Consider the following 25068-nt stretch of genomic DNA (forward strand, 5'->3'; position numbering starts at 1 on the left):
ACATTATATCCTCTTTTGTTGGATCATGATTGAGAATCACAAACCAACAGCATGACAAATTTGCATGATTCTTGCTTGTCTATATGTACCTGTGTAAAATTATCTGTCCTTTCTTGTCTCTAATTCTATGTCCCTTTTCATAATTGTCTTGCTTATAGAATTTATTTCACATTTTTTAAATGACATATGTGAAAATTCAATTAGTAATGTGTGATAATTCAAGACTAAATCTATGATAATAATGTAACCTACAATATGATCAAGCATATGAACATATCATTGACTGCTTTCTTATATTCCAAGAACTAGAATGACTATACCTATATAGATTATGATGCTAGTGTGGTGTAAATTAAATGTACAATTTAATTCTTCATTTTTCTGCCATTTTCTTTCCTTTTCCTTTTTCCCCCCATCTTTTTTTTTTCCGCGTTTTTTTTAAAATTATGATTTGTAACTGCTGGAAATTTATTTTTCAATGGCTGATTTCAGCAAGTCACACTAAAGTAGACTTCCGTTGTTCCGAAAACATCAAAACGAAGACTCGTTTGTTGTCCAAGTGTAAATCTTCACCAAGCAGTTGATACACGAACATTGAAGGCAGAATTCATATTTTAAATTTGCAAAGGAATGCCAGAGTTGTTTTTACATTTGAAAATTTAAGATCCAGACTCCTTCTTTGATACTAACGGAACCCAGTATGTGCTTCATTAAAGTATATCAAAATTAGTTCACATGGAAAGCAGAGGCTATAGCAAACTGACTGCTGAGCAGGAATCTGACACATGACCCACGTCTACTTTATCATTCTCATTCTCAGTTAGATGTTATTTGCTTCCAACCTTTATAATGAGAAAGTATAGCCATGCATTTAACCACTTAAGTGAATGCTCCAAAGACACACAGCTACTTAGTGGCAGGTAGGCAAGTCTGAACTAAGCCCAGCTGACATTAAAATCTATGATTTAAAAATCTACCCAGGGCCGGGTGCAGTGGCTTATGCCTGTAATCCCAGGACTTTGGGAGGCCGAGGTGGGTGGATCACCCGAGGTCAGGAGTTCGAGACCAGCCTACCCAACATGGCAAAATCCCATCTCTCTACTAAAAATACAGAAATTAGCCGGGCGTGGTGGCACGTGCCTATAGGCCCAGCTACTTGGGAGTCTGAAGCAGGATAATTGCTTGAACCTGGGAGGCAGGGGTTGCAGTGAACTGAGATAGTGCCACTGCACTCCAGCCTGGGTGACAGAGGGAGACTCTATCTCAAAAACAAAACAAAACAAACAAAAAAATCCACCCAGAACTCTCATTGTGATATGATATCCTTCTTTACTATTTAATTATTTCTTCTTACGAAGTTGTTTTTTATTTAAAAGTTCACAATCTCTGGATGAATATCAGTTTTACCCAATCTCTTATAATTTTTCCAGCTTACTCTTATATGCAACTCAGGTAATTTATTATATATTTTCATTAGTCATATATCACAGAGTGATCTATACCCATGACTAATCATTTTGCCAAAAGCAAAACTATTGAGCTCATTACATGATTAAAATAAAAAACAACAACTAAGTGTAGTAATCAATTTTCGGAAAAGATAAGAATTTGCCTAAAAGACAATACATAAAATGAGGAGTTTCTTTAATATTCATTTAATCAAACTTATAAATGTTTTCAGTGTATAGCCTAATTTTTTATTTTTATTTTTTAAACTGACAGAAGGTAGGAGTCACTATTAAATAACACAATTATTTATAAACTAAGAGATTAATAATGAATTGATCATTTAAAAAGTCACAAATCGGTGTATAGTTGTAAGTATTAGTCATTTGCTTTGGAAATTCAATATATCTAATTTTGGTATGGATTTCAGGGTTAACATTTTATTCTAAGGAAATAAATAAATTAGGTCATTTGTTTCTAAATTATAATGCAAGGGAGAGCCCTGCTGGCAGACTTTCATAGATGCAGCAAGTAGACTCATAATTGAAGCAAACTATCTTAGGAAAAGCAATAGTGAAGTGTAATATATCTGAATGTTTTTTGGCTCTGTATATTCTATATTCTAGAATTGAGTTTCATTAACTTTTAACTCAATGTGCACTGTGCTTTTCAAGTTTTATAGCACCTTTCATGCAATTTCCCTATTGGAATAATCCAGAAATGTACAGTTAACTTTCTATGTGAATTTTATACACTTAGGAAAACAGAACACACAGTCTATTTCCAAGTATGACAAAGCAATTCTATTGCAATATTGCATTTATTAATATCTACCCTACTCACTAGATGCAGTTAACACATCTTGATTTCTTGATTTTCTCTGTTTACTTCTTGTATTTAAAAGTTCTTTATTACTACCTCTAGGGAACATTTTAAAAGGGAAAAAATAGGGATCAGAAACTGAAAGAAAATGTTTGTTTTCTATTTAAAGTCAGATTCAAGTATGAGCTGAGTAAAGGATCATAATGGGAAACTTAACAGAATCTAGTAAATTTTCTACCCTCCCCTCAGGGTGGATTACTTTACATGTTATTTGCTTGTTTGTTTGACATGAATGTACAGACACAAAAAATACACATATTTAAATATAAATGGAAAATTTTCCTGTGTCAGACTTTTAATATGATCTACAATATTGCACTGCATGCCCCACTGCTCTCTACATTTGAGTGGATACTTGAGAGTTAACTATATGTTTAGAGAAATGGCAGTAGCAATATTTAATACTTGAAGATATAGAGATTAATAATATATTAAAGCTTGAGGCATCATCTTGAGTAATGGAAAATTGAAAGCAAGCAAATATCTTAACACAACATACAAAAAGAGAATAAGCATTTTAAAAAATCATTGATCAAACTTTTTGAGCTCCTGGTATGTCAACATAGTAAGCAAAATTTCACCATAATGAAATCGGTGAACTATATCTTCTATTGCTTTAGGATGGTCACCTATGGAAGTTTTGAAACAAGGTGCTCGGAAGAAACTAGTTTCTTCTGAAATGGAGTGATTAGAAGATCATATGGGAAATGAGAAATATTTTTGTTTATATTAAATATTTATCAAAATAAAAATTCTATTCTATTTTATAATAAATTATAATGTAATAAAATCAATATGATATATTGGGCCAACCCTAAATTATGTTATCGTATGTCTGGCTAGGACCCAAAGATCAGTATTTGTAAGCACTATGCCATATTTCATGTATCAAATCCCCACTCTTATAATGGTCAAACTTTTTGAGCTCCTGGTATGTCAACATAGTAAGCAAAATTTCACCATAATGGAATCGGTGAACTATATCTTCTATTGCTTTAGGATGGAAGTTAAATAACACAATTATTTATAAACTGATCCTCAAGGCTATAGTTTTGTATAGTTTTTCTCAATGCACTCACAATGAAATTCTATGAATATTTAAAATATTTAAAGATTATCATAAAGGCAAAATGATATTTTAGTATTTTCTGGAATATCATTGCAAAATTATTAAGATAATAATATTAGTATTCAAATATGATTCGGTATCTGTCAATGTGTTAAGATCATTGAGAATTCACCTTCACTGCCTTTCAGAAATCATAACATCTCTTTGAAGAATTACACTCGTAATACATATTCTTACTTTGGTGGGCAAATTAGGCCAAAATGAACATACAAAAATAAACAAAAATAACAGCGGAGTTTATAATATATTTATAGTTATGAATAATGCACAATAAAATTATGCTTCCTCAAGGTCTGTGATCTGTGTGTTCAATAAATCAGACTTTAGTTTATTCTCACCTATGGTTTGATGTGAAGGAAGTGGCATTTCCATTCCAAAACTTGCTTTATTTTAGGGTTATGCACACAGACATGGCTCAAACAGGAGCAGTAAGAGCTTAAGAGGCTCAGAGGAAAGAGAAGAAGAGGGGTATTTGGAGATATTTAATAATCCAAGAACGCAATAGCATCTCTGCCCATTAGAGAATATTATTGTATGTCTATAAGAAGTTCCTATCACTTGAACTTTGGGTTTTAATACTTAAATATCTAAGCTTTCACTTACTAATTACCTAGACTTCAGTTCTTTGCCCCTTCCAGTAATAAGTGAAAAAATAATAATAATAAAGGAGTTCAAGAAGGAAGAGAGAAGTGAAAATGACCCAATAGTCCCATAGACAGTTTTTTTTTTTTTTTTTAAATAAAGAAGGAAAGTGACCCTCTGCTCTTAAACTTGAAATTTATATTCGTTTTGTTTGAGTTCCTTTCTCAGGAAATGACTTTTAGGCTTCTCAAAGAAAGTATCAAGGAACTGAAACTCACCAGATCACAGCATCTAGACACGGAGATGCTGGACTCCATATTCATCATGATTTCTTCCCTGCCACTCCCTGGCTCCCATTTTCTTATACATTGTTCCATTTCTTCTCTGCTTTATAAACCCCTAATTTTAGAGAGATGGATTTGGGAATAATCTCCCATTTCCTCAGCTGCAGAACCCAATTAGGTGTCTCAGTGGTCAGCTTTCTGTGCTGCAAGCAGCAGGTCCTAGACTGAACCCTTGGTGTTTCAGTAACAGAAGGACAAAGAAGAGGATAAGGAAGAGGAGAAGGAGGCCGAGGAAAAGAAGAAGAAAGGAAAAATAAAAATTATGTTGTAAAGGGTAGCTGTGGTCAGTTCATGCCATGTCTATTCATACTTTTACGTAATTCCATCTTACTTCCTCTGTTGTGTATATGTATGTGTGTGCTTGTGTCTTTTTGTGAACAAGTACACGTGGCCTATAAAGATAATGTTAGAAAGAAAGGACTTTTTTTTTTCTTTTTTGAGATGGAGTCTTGCTCTTGTCGCCCAGGCTTGAGTGCAGTGGCACAATCTCCGCTCACTGCAACCTTCGCCTTCCCACGTTCAAGTGATTCTTCTGCCTCAGCCTCCCGAGTAGCTGGGATTACAGGCACATGCCACCACGCCCAGCTAACTTTTTTTGTATTTTTAGTAGAGACGGGATTTCACCATGATGGCCAGGCAGGTCTGAAACTCCTGACCTTGTGATACGCCTTCCTCAGCCCCTCAAAGTGCTGGGGTTACAGGTGTGAGCCACCGTGCCCAGCCAGAAAGGACAATGTTTGTGGGAAATCAATCAGATTATCCCCCCATGCCATCAGGAGCTATACCTGAGCTTGAACCAGCATCATACCAGATGTAAATGTCTGAAAAATGATATGTTATAAATTTTTTTGCAAAATAATGACTGGCACAATGTTGGCTTACTTTTGAAAAATTTTGAAAAAACCTTACAAAACTTTCCTGCACTGTTTCTTTTATATACATACACACACATATAGAATACTTTTTCTTCTTTTATTCCCCAGACTGCAAGAGAGAATACAATTACGTATGTATGATTTTAAGTACAAGTATAACATTTGGCAATTAGATTACCATTACATCAGTGAAAGTTTGCAATAAACTAAAACACTTTAGCCATGGAGAATCTGTCTTCAAAATTTTAATCAGAATCTCTTTTTAACAGAAATATTATAATAATGTAGAAAATTAGAAGATGGCATTAAATTGTCATGCATTAGAAATTTGCATTAAAATTATGTATTATTACAGTAGTATACTCTAGTTATACCAGAATGTACCACGAACACTCCCCAAATGAGATTTAGGTAATGTATTTTCCTCTAGATCACTGAAGGGCATAATAGCAGCATTTGCAATCATTGAAAGAGTTGAGTGTTATACTTAGCTTTCTATCTTCTTTCTTGCTTTAACATGGCACTGTCTAAAAGGGAAAATCAACAACTTCCAATTAAATTTTGAAATGGAATTGTGTAAGATGATTCAGAATATAGCCTCATTGCAAACGTTAGTGAGTTTTTCTTTCCTAAAAAGATTTCTTTTTGTTCTATAAAACAGCTAAGACAAAATTATCAAGCCAGGAGAACTTCCAAAAATTGACATGTATTTTACCTAGTTAATTACTGTTTTTTAATGAGAATATATCAAATACCAAATCATACAACAAATATTGAGGTGTTTATTTTTTATTTTTTATTTTTATTTTTGCTTTTTGAGATGGAGTCTCATTCTGTTGCCCAGGCTGGAATGTAGTGGCACGATCTCAGCTACTGCAACCTCCGCCTCCCAGTCCAAGTTATTCTCCTGCCTCAGCCTCCTGAGTAGCTGGGATTACAGTCACGCACCACCACACCTGGCTAATTTTTGTAATTTTAGTAGAGATGGGGTTTCACCATGTTAGTAATGCTAATCTCAAATTCCTGACCTCGTGATTCGCCCACCTCAGCCTCCCAAAGTGCTGGGATTATAGGCATGAGGCACCACGCCCAGCCCCAAAGACTTGGTTTTTAGCAAGAAACCTAGACATCCTTAAATGTAAAAAGGCTGTTTAATTAGATTTTCCTTGATATTTATCCTAATTTTGAAGAACGACATATTGAACATTTCTTATTCTCACATTCTTATCAAACATTATTTTAATATAATAAGTTTAACCCATGAAACATGAGTATCAGAATTAGTTATTGTGGATTAAATTAACTTGTAATTTAAATACATTGAGGGTTAGATAAAGTATTTTCTTTCATATTCCTCTGGCTGAAACTCTACCTATTATTGCTTTAAGTCAGCAGTCCTCAGCCTTTTTGACACTGGGGATCAGTTTCATGGAAGACAATTTTTCCACAGACTGAGATTGCAGGAGAGATGGTTTCAGGATGATTCAAGCACACTACATTTATTATGTACTTCGTTATTATTATTATTATTACATCGACATATATAATGAAATAATTATATAACTCATCATAATGTAGAATCAGTGGGAGTCCTGAGCTTGTTTTCCTGCAACTAGATAGTTCCATCTGGGGGTGATGGAAGACGTGACAGATCATCAGGCATTAGATTCTCATAAAGAGCAGGTTGACTGGATCCCTGGCATGCACAGGTCACAATAGGTTTGTGATCCTCTGAGAATCTAATGCCGTCACTGATCTGAAAGGAGGCAGAACACACCGGTAATGCCAGTCATGGGGGTCCAGCTGTGAATACAGAGGAAGCTTCACTGATTCATCTGCCAATTCCCTCCTGCTGTGTGGGCTGGTTCCTAACAGGTCTATGGCCCAGGGGTTGGGGACCCTGTTTTAAGTGGTTGTGATAAAGTATTAAAATGCTAAGTTTCACTAATGTATCAAAGTGCAATAGAAGTTATGTTCCAAAGTGTGTTTCTACGCTAAGAGGAAATTTATTAAATTATCAAATTGGTAACTGGTTACTAGTTTTTTATGATTCATACCTGTTTTAAACCTATAAAAGGTTTCTGACTTTAAGCTGAGAAATTAAAGGATGAATGATGGACTGGCTAGCTTCTGAAAAAGAAAGGGCCTAGCTGGACAGAGGATGTATCCTGTGGACCGACGTGGGCTATCCATTAAAGACTGACAATGTTTTGTTATCTTGGGCACGAATCTTAAGACATAAGTAAATCTAACGACAGAAAATCAAGATTTCACTAGATTCTTAGTGGATGAAGACAGATAAGTACTTAGCTAGAAAAGAGTTGCATTTGCCTGCATGTAAGGACTTGCTAATGCAAGTGCAGGATCCCTAGTGATGTAGCAGCCGCCATGATAGGACGCAGTAGAAAAGAGAAAACTCATTCCAGTCCCCAGTGACATAGTGGGCAAGTTCTGTATGAGCATTTCTGTCCTCTTCAGTTATGCTCATCCTTAGCCCATCCTAAATCATCCTGCTGTGTCCTTCCTTTCAATTCATGCAGTCTCTTGCTTTTTCTTACCGCAACCACTGCTATCTAATTATTTCTTGCTAATAACGTTTGGATAAGTGGTCTCCAACCCTTTTGGTAGCAGAGACCGGTTTCATGGAAGACAGTGTTGGTACAGATGGGTGAGGGGTGGGGTGGTTTCAGGATGAAACAATTCCGCCTCAGAACATCAGGCATTAGTTATATTTTCATAAGGCGTGTGCACCCTAGATCCCTCGCCTGCTCAGTTCACAATAGGGTTCCCGATCCCATGAGAATCTAGTACCACTGCTGATCTGACAGGAGGCAGAGCTCAGGTGGTAATCCTCGCTTGGTTCCCACTGACTTTGTGCTGTGAGGTCCAGTTCCTAACAGGTCACCATCCGGTACCGGTCCACAGCCCGGGGGTTGGGGAACCCTGTTTTACATAACCAGACTGCTTCTAGAGTAGCCTGATTCCATTTCATCTCCCATAACGTTACTAGACTGGTACTCCTAATGTACAGATCTGACCATGTTGCTCGCCTATATAAAGCCTGTAGGCCAAACACATTAGCGTAGTAATAGAGCCCTTTATATATAGCTCACTCCTGCCTTCTGTTCCAGTCACATATGCTGGGCGTCTCTTATTTCTAAGATATAGAAGCCAAAATAAACTATCTAGAGTTTCTCAATTCTCAGTGTTCTTCGATTCCACCAAAATGATGTTTTCTCTGCTTAGAATGCCCAGCTCCTTTTTCTTTTGTTTTTGTTTTGGTAGCTAATCCATATATGCCTTTTATAGTCAAATTCACCTGGATAACAAAAACATAGTTTTTAATTTACCAGTTTTGTGTTCAAACAGACGTTCAATTTTCTGTGATTAAGTTATTGCCTGCATAAAATGAAGATAATTTAAAATGGCCTCATAGAAAAAAAAAAGGGTTAGCAAAGTTTTCCTATAAAGGGACATTCTGTAAACCATATAGTCTTCGTCACAATTGGTTCTGCTGTTGTAGTATAAAAATAGCCATAAACGGCCAGGAGCGATGGCTCTTGCCTGTAATCCCAGCACTTGGGAGGCTGAGGTGGGCGGATCACAAGGTCAGGAGTTCAAGACCAGCCAGGCCAACCTAGTGAAACCCCGTCTCCACTAAAAATACAAAAATTAGCCAGGCGTGGTGTTAGGCACCTGTAATCCCAGTACTCAGGAGGCTGAGGCAGGAGAAAGTATTGCTTGAACCTGGGAAGGTGGAGGTTGCAGTTAGCCGAGGTGGTGCCATTGCACTCTGGTCTGGGTGACAGTGCGAGACTCCATCTCATATATATAGAGAGAGAGAGCCATAATCAATATGTCATGAATGGGTCAGACTATGCTTTAATAAATATGTACAAAAACAACTGAGGGCCTGCCTCCTTCATAAAGTCATCACTTTATGTCCTTTTCCTTATATTCCTACTCAAATATGTTAAATACAAACTCTTAAATCAACCTTTTATGTAAAAGCCAAATAGCAAATGAGGTAAATCAGTAAAAACATACTAATATCAATTTCCTAAAACTTGAAGAATTTACAAATTTTGTGATTAAAAAGTTTGTTCTTTTTATTTCAAAATGTGGAATAAATGTGAAAGATATGCATCAATTAATGGAATGAACAATAATAAAACATTTCTGCCTTGTTCATTAAAGGAAATCCCCCGCCCTGTGTGTATCTGAAAATTCTCGAAATAAAGATCAAATATTCTGAATGTATTAAAAAACTTGTTTGATAGAATAAAGTTAACCTGGATTACATTTACATTTTACATTGTTAAAATGAATTCGAATTAGCACTGAAATATTGGGTTTATATTACATTTGACTATATAAGTTGCCTATATTTTTAGATAGAAAATGTTTTTAAATTGTTTATTGATTATGGAAAATATTACATACAGTTGACTTGGAACCCATGTAAATGTTAGGTTTAAAAATTCAGACTGTATACAGTTGGTGCTTTAACAGTGTTGCCAACTCTTCACGTAGTCAAATATCTACATACAACTATTGGCTTCCCAAAAACTTAATTACTAAAAGCCTACTCTTGACCAGAAGCCTTAACATTAACACAAATGGTCAATTAACACATAGTTTGTATGTTATATGTATTATACACTATGTTTTTACAATAATGTAAGGAAAAGAAAATGTTATTAAGAAAAATAAGGAAGAGAAAATATATTTACTATTAATTACATGGGAGTGCATCATCATAAAAGTCTTTATGTTGGTTGTCTTCATACTGAGTAAGTTGAGGAGGAAGCGGAAGAGGAGAGGTTGGTCTTGCTTTCTCCGGGGTGGCAAAGGCAGAGAAATATTTGCATATGAGTGAACCCAGGCAGTTCACACCTGTGTTGTTCAAGCACCAAATGTGTATTTTTTAATCTACTTAGATTTATTAGATTTATTCTATATTCATAACTGTGCAGTCTTTGGATAATTCACTAATCTGCAAATGTAGATTAATCATTTTCCTAATGTGCAAAATACCAACCAATAATGGGCACTGAAAATACTTTGAACCCTCCCCTCTTCCTTTCTAGTAATAGTGAAAAGAGTAGCAGGCGCCCTTCCTTAAACCAAGGAAGAAACCCTAAAATAATCATTCAAAACTGGGTGGCTGTAAAGAGGGAGAGGGAGGCTTGCTGACCTGATCATGGACACAGAAACCATATTGAGAGGAGAAAACTAAGTGGACTGAACAGATAGAAAGGGACAAAGACCATCTTCTTTCTTGTCTAGTTTCTGTGATGTGTGGAAAACAACTCATCCTCTCAGAAACCACAGTGAACCCTCAAAAAATACTGAATATTCAAAATTTTGGCCTTGCCAGGATGCAATGTGAGGCGAAGTACGTCAATCAGAAGGTTGCACAATGAGGCCAGCAGCTGAAAAGCAGAAGATATATCCAAATTATCCAGTTTTTTAAAGGTCATCAATGCCTAGAGAAGCTGTTTGAGATGATATGATCATCAGCAAAGCCTGTGGAAGAAATCATTTTATCACATTAAATCCGTACATACAAGGGGATGGATGTTTACTAAGAATAACCTTACTGCAGCAGTTTTGAGAACTATTAATTATGACAAAATATGCTGTGAACACCTGAATGAAAAGAAATTGCATACAACATTCACTAAACCTTTTTGTGAACATAACTTTGGCTGCATTGGTATTGGCATAATGGAAATTTCAAGAACCATGTGAATAGAATACAACTGTGAAACAAAAAAATGATGCAAAATGGTTAAAAATTAGAAAAACTGAATAACTTGATACCACCAATAACTATGCAAGTGTATCTATATAATTTCATATCTCAATATTTTCCTCTCTATCCCCCTAAAATAATTAAATCAATGATGTAGTCCATGAAGTTCATCTTAGTAAAATAATGACATGATTTCAGTTACATACAGGCAAAGCTTTTGCAATTGTCCATACTGTATTTAGACTACAGGAAACATCAGGTCAAGTTATAAAGTTGGATATTCTAATTTTTACTATGTTATATAGAAATAGAAATCAGTATGATGAATTCAATGACTCATCTAGTAAATTTAGTAGGAAAAAAATCAATCAATTGCATTATTCCTCTGAACTAATAATGCTTCAAAGGTAGAAAGTCAATCTGGAAATCCCTAAGAACACATAGTCAATCATTGAGGATTAATGGAATCACTTATGGAAAGAAAATAAATACTCCTGAGAATTGCAGGTGAAAATGATGCAATGTGCTTGTGTGAAAAGCATGCCAAATTAATAGTCAAAAGATCTGGCTCAAGTATGACTTACACAAATTCAATATGTAAGCTTGGGCAAAGAATTTAACTTTTTGGGATTTCCTTAGTCAAATCTATTATAAAATGACATTAAAAATGCAGTGCTTTTATCATTTTCTTTGACATTTTAAACATTACTCATCGTTCTGCAATGCAGCTATTACAAGAAGCCCAATAACTGGGCCTTAAATTGGATTGTTGATTGGCGATCACAGGGCAAAATCTGGAATCTCTGCTGACTCATATTCCTCCTTATTTCCTCAACAAATACCCTGTGAAATAGAAGCATGAATTCTATGGACCTAGGGATAACAGTTCATAATCCTCAAGACAGAAAATTTGGATTATGCCCCCATATATATAAAAAATCCAGAAGTAGGAGAAAGAAAACACTACTTTTATGAAATTCTTTTCCTCTCAGATTTTTTCTTTAAACAAAAAAATTTTAATCTCTGTGTTTTATTTGGATTTGTTTTTTATTAAGATAATAAATTTATGCTGATTTAAGGCATTAAGTTTATGGTAATTTGTTATGGCAGCAATAATAAGCTACAACATAGCGTAAGAAATAATACTGAGAACTAACACTATGATTATCGTCCTAGAAAACATTGCGTCACTCCACACTGGGGTATTATTTCTTTAAAACAAGCCAAATCACTTGTGAAATTCTAAAATAGCCAATGAATCCTTCAATCTTGTTCTCTAGCTTTTAATTTTTCTTTCACCTTAAGGAAAATCCAGTAAACTTATTTCTATTCCATACATCATTTCAAAATCTTACATAAAATCACTAAATAATTTAGTACAATCTCCTTAGAGGGACTTTTAAAAAATGTAGTTAAATATGCCTTCATTTGATGTCCATAAAAATTGAAGTATGTTCCACACATTGCTTTCTTCACAGCTATAAGGCATGTTCAGATTGTTGTTACTTTAATCAAGAATTTTTGAAGCAGCTTATATATATTGCATACTACCAAATAGCTAGAGGAGAGGCTTTTCAATGTTCTTACCACAAAGAAATGATAAATGCAGCAGATGATAAATGACTGAAGATATGCTAAATACTCTGATTTGATAATTATATATCATAAAATATATATATCACACATTAAAAATCAATTAATTAAAAATATTTTGTATACAAAGTTAAGGCACCCAGATTTACTGCTATCTTTAAAGATATTTTGAAAGTAGACAGAACTTAACTGACAGAGGAATCCCATTAATTACATGTTCCCTGTATTTTAGTCTGCTAGAGACATTATGACAGAATACCACAGATGGGGTGGCTTAAACAACAGAAAGTTATTTTCTCACAGTTACGTAGGCTGGAAGTTCAAGATCAAGGTGCCAGCAGGGTTGGTTTCTGGTGAGGCCCCTCTGTAGCTCACAGAGGGCCACTGCCTTCTCATTGTGTCCTCAGATGGCCTTTCTTCTGTACCCTCTGTACCCACACACTCCTGGTTTCTCCCTCTTCTTTCAAGGATACAAGTTCTATTGCACTGGGGTTTCACCTTTATGACATCATTTAACCCTAATTACCCCTTTAAAGGCCCTGTCTACAAACACAGTCACTTTGAGAATTAGGGATTAAACACAAGAATTTTGAGTTTCCCAATTCACTCTATGACATTTTCTAACACTCTAACCTGTCAAGTGGTGAGAAACCATGAGATATTCCAGTTGTATCTTCTAGGCCATATATTAAAAAGTAGCCATTAACTGCTGTACATAGATCTGAAATAACATTTAACTGAGTGAGTGGATAGTATGATTCGGGAAGAAATTCCAAAGTGTGTATGCTGATGCACTGCTTTCACGAGATCTCAGAATCGTACCGCTTTAACAATCTAAACAGAGTTTAGAAACTAAAAGAAGAGAGAGGAAAACAGAAAAGGAAAAAGGGGTAACAGGAGAGGTAAAGAGGGAGGGAGGGAGAGAGAGAAGAAGACCAATAAATGCCACTAATTAGGGAGAAGGACTACAGAAAAATTATCACAGTATGAAAATATTCAAGAAAGGCAGTAGGTTGTATGGGAGAGTAAGAGATAGTATTCACTCATTTTAGAAAATATTTAGGTGTTGATTAGGTAATTTCAATGACTAGATTAAAATACAAGTTAGTAATATCCCAGTATATGTTATAGTCTAGCTCATCGAAAAATAAATCCCATTAACACCAGTTTTGAACTATGCTGAACTTTAAAGGGCAAGGCAATAATCATGATCAAGATTGTAGCATATAATAATAATGCCATCAGCTATGAAAGCAAGTCTATGTAGCCAAACAATAAAATAAATATCCTCTGTCGTGCCCATATAGAGAATTAATGGCTGGTTTGTTCCAGAATACTGAAAAGGAGGACTAACAGTAAGGAAAGAAAAAAATAATTAGACATTCTGAAGGTAAGCCCTAAATAACATAACAGAATGTTTGTTACTATAATAGAATTCCATTATATAGAGAGGCTAGTGTTGCAAGAAGCCAAAAAGAAATTGTTTTGAGAAAATACTTATCTGTTTTTAGGATATGATGTACAAGAGTTTTAATAGTCCTACTCTTCCTCCTTGTGTCTACAAAACATATATAAATGTCTATATTTACTGGGGTAGGCAGAATAATGGCCCCCCAGAGATGTCCACATTCTAATTCCTGGAACCCAGGAATATGATACAGTAGATGGCAGAATGGGATTTTGCAGATGGATTTAAGTTTTCAACCATAAAATAAGAAAATTATTTTAGATTATGCAGATGGGCCAAATATAATCATATGGACCTTTCATAGGGCAAGAAGACAGTGGAAGAACCAGGGGAGTGGTTGAAGAAAAAGCAGAAAAGATTTGAGACATGCCAGAGAGACAGTCCACTGTTTTGGCTTTCAAGGTAGAAGTAGGGGTCTAGGATAGTGGCAAATAAGAGTGAGCAACAGCCTGCAGCTGATAGCCAGCAGGAAAATGGAGACCTCAGTCAGAAAACCACAAGGAGCTGAAATTTGCAAACAATCTGCAAAAGCTTGGAAGTGGATACCCCCCCAACTCCCCAAACCTCCAGCAGAAGATTTTGCCTTGCTGACACTTTGGGCTCTCTTAATTGACAAGTAGTAATTGTATGTATTAATGGGGTGTAATGTGGTGTTTTGATATGTGTTTACGTTGTGGAATAACCAAATCAACTCAAATCAGTTAATAAATTTATCACCTCACATACTTATTATTTTGTAGAGAAACATACAAAATCTGCTTTTTAATGATATTTATATATATTTGCTTATATACTAATGCTTTACAATTTATTATAGTCACCATTCTCCCTTTTCCCCCGTACCTTCCCCAACATCTGATAATCATCATTCTACTTGCTACATCTATGAGTTTGACTTTTATAGATTCCAGCAATCTCCCTTCTGAGTATATATCCAAAGGAATTGAAATCAGCATGTAAAGAGATATCTGCACTTCTGTGTTCATTGCAGCATTATCCACAAAAGCCAAGATATGAAAACAACCTAGGTCTCTATCATTGGATGAAAGGATAAAGGAAGTACGATATATATACACAATGAAATACTATTCAAACTTTAAAAAGAAGGAAATTCTGTCATTTGCAAAAACATAAATTAAACTGGGGGAGATTACGCTAAGTGAATTAATCCAGGCAAAGAAGAACAAACATGGCATGATCTCATGTACAATCCATGTCTTAGTCTTAACTACAAAAGTGTGAGATAATAGATTTTATTTTTATTTATTCTATTTTTTTGAGATAGAGTCTCACTCTGTCACCAGGCTGGAGTGCAGTGGCGCGATCTCGGCTCACTGCAACCTCCACCTCCCAGATTGAAGCGATTCTCATGCCTCAGCCTCCCGAGTAGCTGAGACTAGAGGCACGCACCACCACACCCAGCTAATGATTGTATTTTTAGTAGAGATGGGGTTTCACCAAGTTGGTCAGGAAGGTCTCGATCTCTTGACCTCATGATCCGATTGTCTTGGCCTCCCAAAGTGCTGGGATTACAGGCATAAGCCACCTCCCAAAGTGCTGGGATTACAGGCATAAGCCACCGTGCCCGGCCAGTATAATAGATTTATAATGTTTTAAGCCAATTGTAATTATTTTATGGCAGCAATAGAAAACTAGTAACTTGTTTCTAAATTTTATAAGCATGAATAAAAAACTACCTTCAAAAGTAAAGCAGAAGTAGACTAATGATAGATATGTCAGACTTATTAGAAAGAGGGATAATTTTGTGCTAAGGCAAGACCTGCCAAGTAAAAGTGATGGAAGGTATTAACTAGTCAGATATCCATTGAGTATGAAAATATTTATTTATTTTCTTCTGCTCAGCTAACATAATTAATGCAATATAATAGGGCTTTGTCTTATAAGATCAATTTAGTGAATAAAATCCATTCTATTTTAGTGATATTGGAAATAACTTAGTACCAAATCAATTATTGCAAGTTCATATATTTCAAGTTCAGTATAGAGATAAATGGTTTATGTATCTTTTATTTTGCATGAAAATATCATTTCTTGACATATCCATAGGTTTATTTTGAATAAAGTAATATATGTCCTAAAATGAGCAAAGTATTGAAAGCAATAAATTGAAAATAACATATTATACATAGCAGTGTCATTTTGAAATGATTTAAATATAATTAAATATGGCAGAGCTTATGCCATATTTCATTTTAGATCTTTTAAATATGGTAGTATTGGTGTCTTAATTGATAAGAGGTTTTAGAAACTGAGTACATGAAATGATAATTCCTCCAAGAAAAAAGTGGTCTTCAAAAGGACAAAATTACAACTTATTTCCAGTATTATATATTCTGCAATGAAATGCCATACATAGATTACAACTATAGGAAAATCAAACTAGCAAACATTCTCTCTCATTACGTTTCTCACTCTCTATCTGACTTCTATGTGTCGGCCTATATTTCTATTTATCATCATGTAACTAAAAACAGAAAAACGTATCAGAAGATATAAGCAAGTGTCATATTTTGTTGTTGAATAACAACACAAAGATATAAGAAGAATAGCCCTTATTGTTATTCTATAGACATCTATTTTAAAGGTCTCCTTAACAAATGTTAATATAAAAACTACATGCAATTTTAGAATTTGATACCCTAACTTGAAATAGAGACAATAGTCATTTTTACTTTCACTTTCTCCAATATGATTTTTTCAAAAATAGCCACAGATGTCCAAACATTTATATGGAATCAAAAATCTGTTAAAGTGCTGCTTTAGCTTTGTTTACTTATAAATTTACAAATTTACAAATTAAAATAAACGATGAATATTCTCAAAATTTCTTTTCTTGCAGCCAGAAAACAAACTCGCTAAAATAAAACTGCTGCTGCAAAAATTTGATTTTGAATGTGCACGCCCAGGTCCGTCTGATTTTCCCAAAGATTCTACTAGATTTTCTCAAAAGAAGAAAGTTATTAAAAATCGATGGATTGGCCAGGCACAGTGGTTCACACCTGTAATCCCAGCACTTTGGGAGGCCCAGGAGGACAGATCACTTGAAGTCAGGAGTTCAAGACCAGCCTGATCAACATGGTGGAACCCTATCTCTACTAAAAATACAAAAATTAGCTGGGCATGGTGGCATGGCCTGTAATTCCAGCTACTCAGGAGGTTGAGGCAGGAGAATCACTTGAACCCAGGAGGCGGAGGCTGCAGTGAGCCTAAATCAAGCCACTGCACTCTAACCTGGGTGACAGGGCATTTCTCTGCCTTGAAAAAATAATAATTAAAATAAATTAATTAATTAAAATAAATGGATTACACCAAATTTTTTTGACAAAAGAAATTGTTTGAAGATGATTATTTCTTGAGTATTGACGTTTCACACACTAGATACTTAGTGCCATTTAAATAGATTTAATTATTCATTATTTTTGTCAATGTGTTTGACTTCAAAATGTTTCTGCAATTTATATTCCACAAAATATGATTATTTAGCAAGGTTGGCACAGTTTTACAAGTTGTTTTTAATAATTTCTGGCTCCAGTTCAAATTCTGAAATCATATCAGAAATAAATGCAAACATTAATGGCTGCAAAATTGTTGTCTCATTCATAATCATTGAACACTCTTGGGTAATTTGATAATATTTAGTAAATTTTAAAACAATTTTCCACAATATATTTTTTTCATATGTCTATTTCTAATGTTAAACTTCTTAAATTCATTTTCAGCCAAATGATTGTACCAAAGGACTATTGTCATCAACTGTGCATTTTTCTTGTAACAATCATATTGCAATTATTAGAGCATTGCATTAATTTGCAATTCTATCTTACAATATTGGGCACGTACTTAAATTGCCTACTAGTGTTTTAATATCTTTCAATTGTTTGATTTTCTTTTAAAGAACTTCAAAGATATCTGAGAGGCAAAGGACTGTGATCCCAAAGACGATGCTGTTTAAAGCCACATATTTTTAAATCTCATTTCTACATTATGCTAGGTGTGAAACTGTACAAGTTATTTAATATGTGTCTCAAGATGATCATGTGAAAAATGATAATAAAATATTTCTTTTTTCAAAGGTATAGTTATGATAAAATATGAAATATGGGAATGCTTGGCATATAAGTCATCGAAGTATCATCAAAATAAGTTTTGTATCATACTTAATGAACTGTTTGCCCACCCTAAGACCTTCTATTGTGTTTCATTACAGTCATCTTACAGTTTTATCTCTTAAACTTAGGCCAGGGATTGATTTGAATTAGTGTTTATGTTGTTGTTGTTACTAGTTTTGTTCTTTGCTGTTGTTGTTATGTTTTTGTTATTGTTATTATATGGTGTGAGGTAATAGTTTAACTTTTTCATGTTTTGTTTCTGGCTTTTTGTTTTTTGTTTTTATACATGTGTATAATCCAGACTGTCCCACATTTATTAACATAGGGGGAAAACTGGTCTTTCTCTAGTTGTAATTTACCATGAACTTCATTTTAGCTCAACCTAATTTTGCTTGGACTTTTCCATAGGTCTAGTAACATAAAGTTTTTAAAACTTTTTCCCCAAGTGAAAACTGTCAGAAAACTGTCAGGAAATTAGAAAACATAGTATGTTTTTAAAATTCATTATTTAATAAAAGTGATTATTATTTTAGATCTTCAAATATGCCTACTTAATTTCTCCCCAACTGTATATTCTTATTTTTGTCATGTAAGTAAAAAAAGCAACATTTATTTATGAAATACGTAAAGTTAAATTAAAAAACAGATTTACTTTTACTGAAACACCAACAAGAATTGTAATAGGAAATTAAATTAGAGAATATATAAGATAAACAGTTGCATAATGTTTTAAAATGTCCATGTTTATTTTCTTTTGTTTTCTCAGTGGATATCACACATTTCAATCTTACTATTGCTATTGCTGTACATTGCTATTACCTCTACATTTGTGCCCAGAACTTTCAGATTTGTTCCTATTATTCATAAGAAAGTAGTTCCAGAAAACTCAGAGATTACCTGGCAATCTGTCAAAGAGATGAGAAAACTTTTAAAAAGTAATGTATCTAAAATCCTTTCCTTATTGTCAACTAAAGTAGACATATTTTTCTGTATCAAATGTTTTCTTAAATTCGAGATAACTTTACCTAATGAGAACAAAAAATGTTCTGCATTTTCCCCTGTAATAAGACTATAATAACGAAATCAATAAGCTAGAATTTTATAACCTCATATTCCAAGATTTTCTGAATGAATTTGTCAGAAGGAATTTATACATTTAATATTTATGTTTATACTGTAAATAATTTTATTTTACAACACATTAGCTAAATAAAAATTAATACTATATCTTTCTTCTATATTACTTGTATTAATAAATTATTTCTGTGTAACAAATTATCCTAAAATTTAGCAGCTTAAAAAAGTGTGTTATATAGTACAGTTTCTGAGGGTCAGCGACCCAGAAAGAAACTTCTAGGTGCTCTGGCCCATGCTCAATCACCATGTTGTATTCCACCTGCCATCCAGGCAGCAGTCTTTCTAGGCCTGGACTGGAACTAGAGAATTCTCCTCCAGGCTAAGTCATATGGTTGTTAGAAATCATCAGTGCTTTCTGGTTGTTGGCAGAAGATGTTTCTTCTTTGCCTTGTAGACCTCTCTACAGGCTGCCTGATTGTCCTCACAAAATGACAGCTGGCTTTTCCCAGAGCAACTCCGAATATTTAAGAGAGTCTCTTATGATCTAATTCTGGAAGAGATATGTCTTCACTTTTGCCATATTCAGTTGGACATCCACACCAAAATTAAGCTATTCTGTGGGAGGGAACTAAATTATGGTCTACGTGAATAGCAGGAGGGGTTCACAATCACTTATATAAGCAGTGCAGTATCTTTTAATAATTTAATTTCATGGTATGTCTAGTTTAAATAAGAATATTAATTCTAATATTATTCTTATTAATTCTAATATAGGGTATGCTAAAATAAATTACTACCCACCAAAACTCTCTAAAATAAATACCGATTTAAATATATCATAGGATAACTTCACTGCTCTTAAAAATTATTATGTAGGTATATAAAATTTTAGTGGAAAAATAATGTGTACAAATAAATATTATTTAGCTTAGTAGAAGAAAATATGTGATAGAGTTTTATTCAGTTCTAGGCAATGTCGAAATTATTTTTCTTAAGAAATGGCTGTGAATTTCTACCACCTCAGCTTAACTGTCATAAACACACCAGAAACACGCAACTACCTTAGGGGACTAAACTCAAGACAATGTGAGATGTTCTGAAAACCAAACTAAAATGTTACATAATGTGAGAAAAGAACAGTTATATAATGTTTTCTCTAAGGTAAAGTCCATTTAAGAAAAACTATTCAGGGCTTAAGGATTGTATTAATGGCAATGCCTAGTACTGTTATGAATCTTTGCTCAGTCTTCACTAGCTTACTCAGTCGGTAGTTGAAAGAACCTCAGTTCTCTCATGTTCAGCTATGATTCTTTCTTTTAGTGCATGATGTCCTATTCTGTTATCAAAGACTTCCATCAGAATGCTCATTGGAGCCTTGTGACTACTGTAAAAATCACTATATCTAAATATTATTATTTTTGAAGAAATTAAATAAAATGCTTTAGTGTTACTGGACCAAAAAGTGTGTTTGCAAAAAACTCATGTTCATGCATTCATGTAAACAAATACACACACACACACACACACACACACACACACACACACCCCTCAGTCATTCTAAGTCTTCCTTATATGTCACAAATATGCAACTTTTCTCTCTGCCAAAATTGGATGATACAGAGTCACATATAACGTCTTCATTTTTCATTTGCTCCCAGTTTGTTTAATCTTCCAGTGGTGATTCACAGAGCTTTGCTAAATAGATGGAAATTACCAGATCAGTAACACGAGCCTCACAATTTAAAATATGACCGCTTTGAAGTAACATTCACATAAGGTCATTGTAGAGGTAAGTGTTTTGAATATAAGATTATGTGTAAAATGATCCGATTATTTTAATAATAGAATTATGTATAACATTAAATTAGTGCTTCTATTTTATGCTTTCAGCCTCATTATTCATAAACTGAATTTCAACTAATCAAGTGTAACACTCAATGACTAGTACAGATAGCATCAGTATCTGTAATACAGATAGCATCAGCATTTTCACTGTCATGTTAGATATATCTAATTCTTCGGGGAAATGAGTTAATAGTATAGGCTTTCACTGAAAAATGGTAAAGTGCAGATATAAAATATTTGTATACTTAAAGTTATAAAAGTTATCATCACCTTTTTTGTATGTTCAAAAGTGAATTTGTTCTATGTACCCTTTGATCATTATTTAACTTTTGGTATTTGTCAAATTCCCACTGCCATCTGTGTACTGTTTTGACGAAAGCATAATTAGTGTTTTAAAAAGTCCTCTAATTTTAATTCTGAAATCCCATAACATGAATTGCTTGATTTTTTTCTTAGCTCTTTGGCGTCACTCATCTTTTTTGTAAATTTTGCATTTATAGCAATTATTCCTTCAAGGTGTCTGCATGTAGGCATTTTCAATTTATTTCTCAAATGGAGCTCCCTGACTGGCAGAAGAATAAGAGAAATGGCAGATTGGAGTTTTAACATGATTTCCTGTTCATCTTGACTGCCAAGGCTAAACTTGTAATTAAAGGATAGTCCCACAGCAATACCAAGCACACAGCAAGTAAACACAAGCCTATGTTTATAGGGCACTTTTACTTAGTTCTTGGTTCCCAGAAATATTTTTATAAGAGTAATGCAGATAATTACCATAAAATACACTACTATTTAAGTAGCCCCTTTTATGCTGAATCTGAACACATTAACAACTTCATTCTTAGCAGAATCTTTTTAAAACATGAGAAACAGTTCTCGAGTCATAACTACGGTGGACAAAAAAGAATATAAAATCAGCGTCATAAAAAGCTAGGCTTTTGTGGTCTTTGGAATCAGACAGATATTTGTCCTTTTCACTAACCTACCTTTATACATAAATTCTCTCTTAATCTCTGTCTTAATCTTCCATAAAAATAGTAGGTACTTCAACGACTAAATAAAAGAGAACATACTGAGTTTTTGTCATGACTTATATGTATGTGACTTAGCCTACTATCAGAAATCATTATAAAATAGGAAAATAGATATAAACTAACGTTTTAAGGCATTGAACAATTCAGGGATCTGATCTTTTATATAAGAAAAACAAATGAGGTAAACTCAGCATTCATTCCAATATTCTAACTGGGTGCACTTCACAAACCACAACACAAAGTCATTGAGCCCTAACAAAAAGCATTGCTCTCATTAGACAGAGGAACTGGAGACCAGGGTGTGGACTGCTGGTGGCTAGAATTTACACTGTTTTCTACAACAGAAAAATCTCTGCAAATGAAAGTTTCAGAGAGCTGAAGAGGGGTTTCTTTGAGTTTGTGACTAAATGAAAAGCTGTAAATGCATGTGATAAGACTCTGTGGCCCGAAGGGTTTAAGGAACTATTGGGGTAACTTAATTTAATCAAGGATGATGCAGAACTCACAGTTCTGGGTGTTACTGTAGTTCCAGCCATCCCACTGACAGAACTTGTTGAATAACTTGGTATTAGAAAGAAACCTCAGAGAAATTAATCTATCCACAGGGTAACAACTACAGGAGGCATGAAGTAACAAAGCCTAAAATCATGCCTCAACAAGACCAAATTCCTGAGTCAATAGATTAACTGCCTTCCATAACAAAGTTAAACACTTCAAAGAATGATAACAGCAAGAAAACTCCACATAATCCATCCTTTTAAAAACTACTAGATATGCAAAAATTATAAAACTTAAAACACAATGCAAAGAAAAATCAGTCAGTAGAGAAAGACCAAAAGATAAACCTGATAGCAAGTGAGAAAATAAGTACTTTAAAACAATACAGTAGTTATGATTGTGCTCAATAAAATACAAAATAATTTATGCATACAGTGAGTAAAAAGATGATGAAAAAAGGAAACAATTTAAAAAAATAAAACAAGAAAGCAATGGTAATTAAGGCAGTGTAGTGTTGGGAAGAGAATACACAAACAGATCAATGGAACAAAAGATAGTGCCCAGAAATAGGCCCACACAAATATAGTGAACTAATCTTTGACAGAGGAACAAAGGCAACACAATGGAGTAGAGATTTGACTTGTCAACAAACGGTGCTAGAACAATTGGACATCCATATGCCAAAACAAACAAACAAACTAAATTCACACATAGACCTTACACCTTTCAGAAAAAGTTAGCTCGAAATGAATCTCGGAACTAAATGTAAAATAAAAAATTATTTAACAACCAGATGGTAACATAAAAGAAAATGTAGATAATCTTGAATTTGGCGATGACTTTTTAGATACAACACCAAAGATACGATGAAAGAAAGAAATTGGTCAGGCATAGTGGCTCACACCTGTAATCCTAATACTGTGAGACGTCAAGGTGGGAGGATCATTTGAGCCCAGAAGTTCAAGACCTGCCTGGGCAACATAACAAGATCCCGTATCTACAAAAAATACAACAAACACACAAAAAATAGCCATGCATGGTGACATGTGACTGTGGTCCCAGCTACTTGAGAGGCTGATGGAGAGGACTGCTTGAGCACAGGAGGTTGAGGCTACAGTGAGCCATGATTATGCCACAGCACTCCTGCCTGGGCGACAGTGTGACACCTGGAAAAGAGAGAGAGAGAGAGAGAGAGAGAGAGAGAGAGAGAAAAGGAAGGAAGGAAGGAAGGAAGGAAGGAAGGAAGGAAGGAAGGAAGGAAGGAAGGAAGGAAGGAAGGAAGGAAGGAAGGAAGGAAGGAAGGAGAGAGAGAAAGAGAGAGAGAGAAAGGAAGGAAGGAGGGAAGGAAGGAAGGAAGGAAGGAAGGAAGGAAGGAAGGAAGGAAGGAAGGAAGGAAGGAAGGAAGGAAGGAAGAAGGAAGGGAAGGAATTAATTATAAACTGGACTTTGTCAAGGTTAAAAATGCCTGTTCTGTGAAAGACACCCAAGAGAATAGAAAAATTAAAGATTGAGAGAAAATATTTGCAAAAACCATGTTTGCTACAAGGCTATTATCCAAAATATATAAAGAACGCTTAAAAAGCAGCAATAAGAAGATGAACAACTGATATGGTTTAACTGTGTCCACATCCAAATCTCACATTGAATTGTAGCTACCATAATTTCCATGTTTCATGCGAGGGATCTAGTGTGAGGTAATTGAATCATGGGGGCAGTTCTCCCATGCTGTTCTCCTGATGGTGAATAAGTCTCATGAGATCTGACGGTTTTATAAATGGGATTTTCCCCAGACAAATTTTCTCTTGTCTGCTGCCACCTAAAACATGCCTTTCACCTTCCACCACGATTGTGAGGCCTACCCAACCATGTGGAACTGTAAGTCCACTAAACCTCTTTTGCTTTGTAAATTACCCAGTCTTGGGTATGTATTTATCATCAATGTGAAAACAGACTAATACAGTAAATTGGTATTGAGAGGGCAATGCTATAAAGATACCAAAAATTGTTGAAGCAACTTTGGAACTGGGTAACAGGCAGGGACTGGAAGAGTTTGGAGGGTTCAGAAGAAGGAAGGAAAATGTGGGAAAGTTTGGAACTTTCCTAGAGAGTTGTTGAATGGCTTTGACCAAAATGCTGACAGTGATATTGACAATGAAGTCCAGGGTGAGGTGGTCTCAGATGGAAATGAGAAACTTGTTAAAAACTGGAGTAAAGGTGACTCTTGCTGTGTTTTAGCAAAGAGACTGGTGGCATTTTGCCCCTGCCCTAGAGACTTGTGGAACTTTGAACTTGAGGGAGATGATTTAGGGTACCTGGAAGAAGAAATTTTTAAGCAGCAAAGCATTCAAGATGTGACCTGGTTGCTGTTAAAAGGATTCAGATTTAAAAAGGAAACAGAGCACAAAAG

The 25068-nt window shown here is 34.6% G+C and overlaps 1 long non-coding RNA gene across 1 annotated transcript in view; it reads right to left on the minus strand.

Annotated features, from left to right (window-relative positions):
- LOC126940159 (uncharacterized) overlaps positions 1 to 13692 on the minus strand; it is a 53629-nt gene extending 39937 nt beyond the window's left edge. Inside the window, exon 1 of the long non-coding RNA XR_007720632.1 lies at positions 12911 to 13692. This is a non-coding gene — a long non-coding RNA (uncharacterized LOC126940159). The remainder of the gene's footprint in view (positions 1 to 12910) is intronic.
- Positions 13693 to 25068: the final 11376 nt, after the last annotated feature.

Source organism: Macaca thibetana, chromosome 17 (genome assembly GCF_024542745.1).
Source record: "Macaca thibetana thibetana isolate TM-01 chromosome 17, ASM2454274v1, whole genome shotgun sequence".
In the NCBI taxonomy this organism is placed as follows: domain Eukaryota; kingdom Metazoa; phylum Chordata; class Mammalia; order Primates; family Cercopithecidae; genus Macaca; species Macaca thibetana.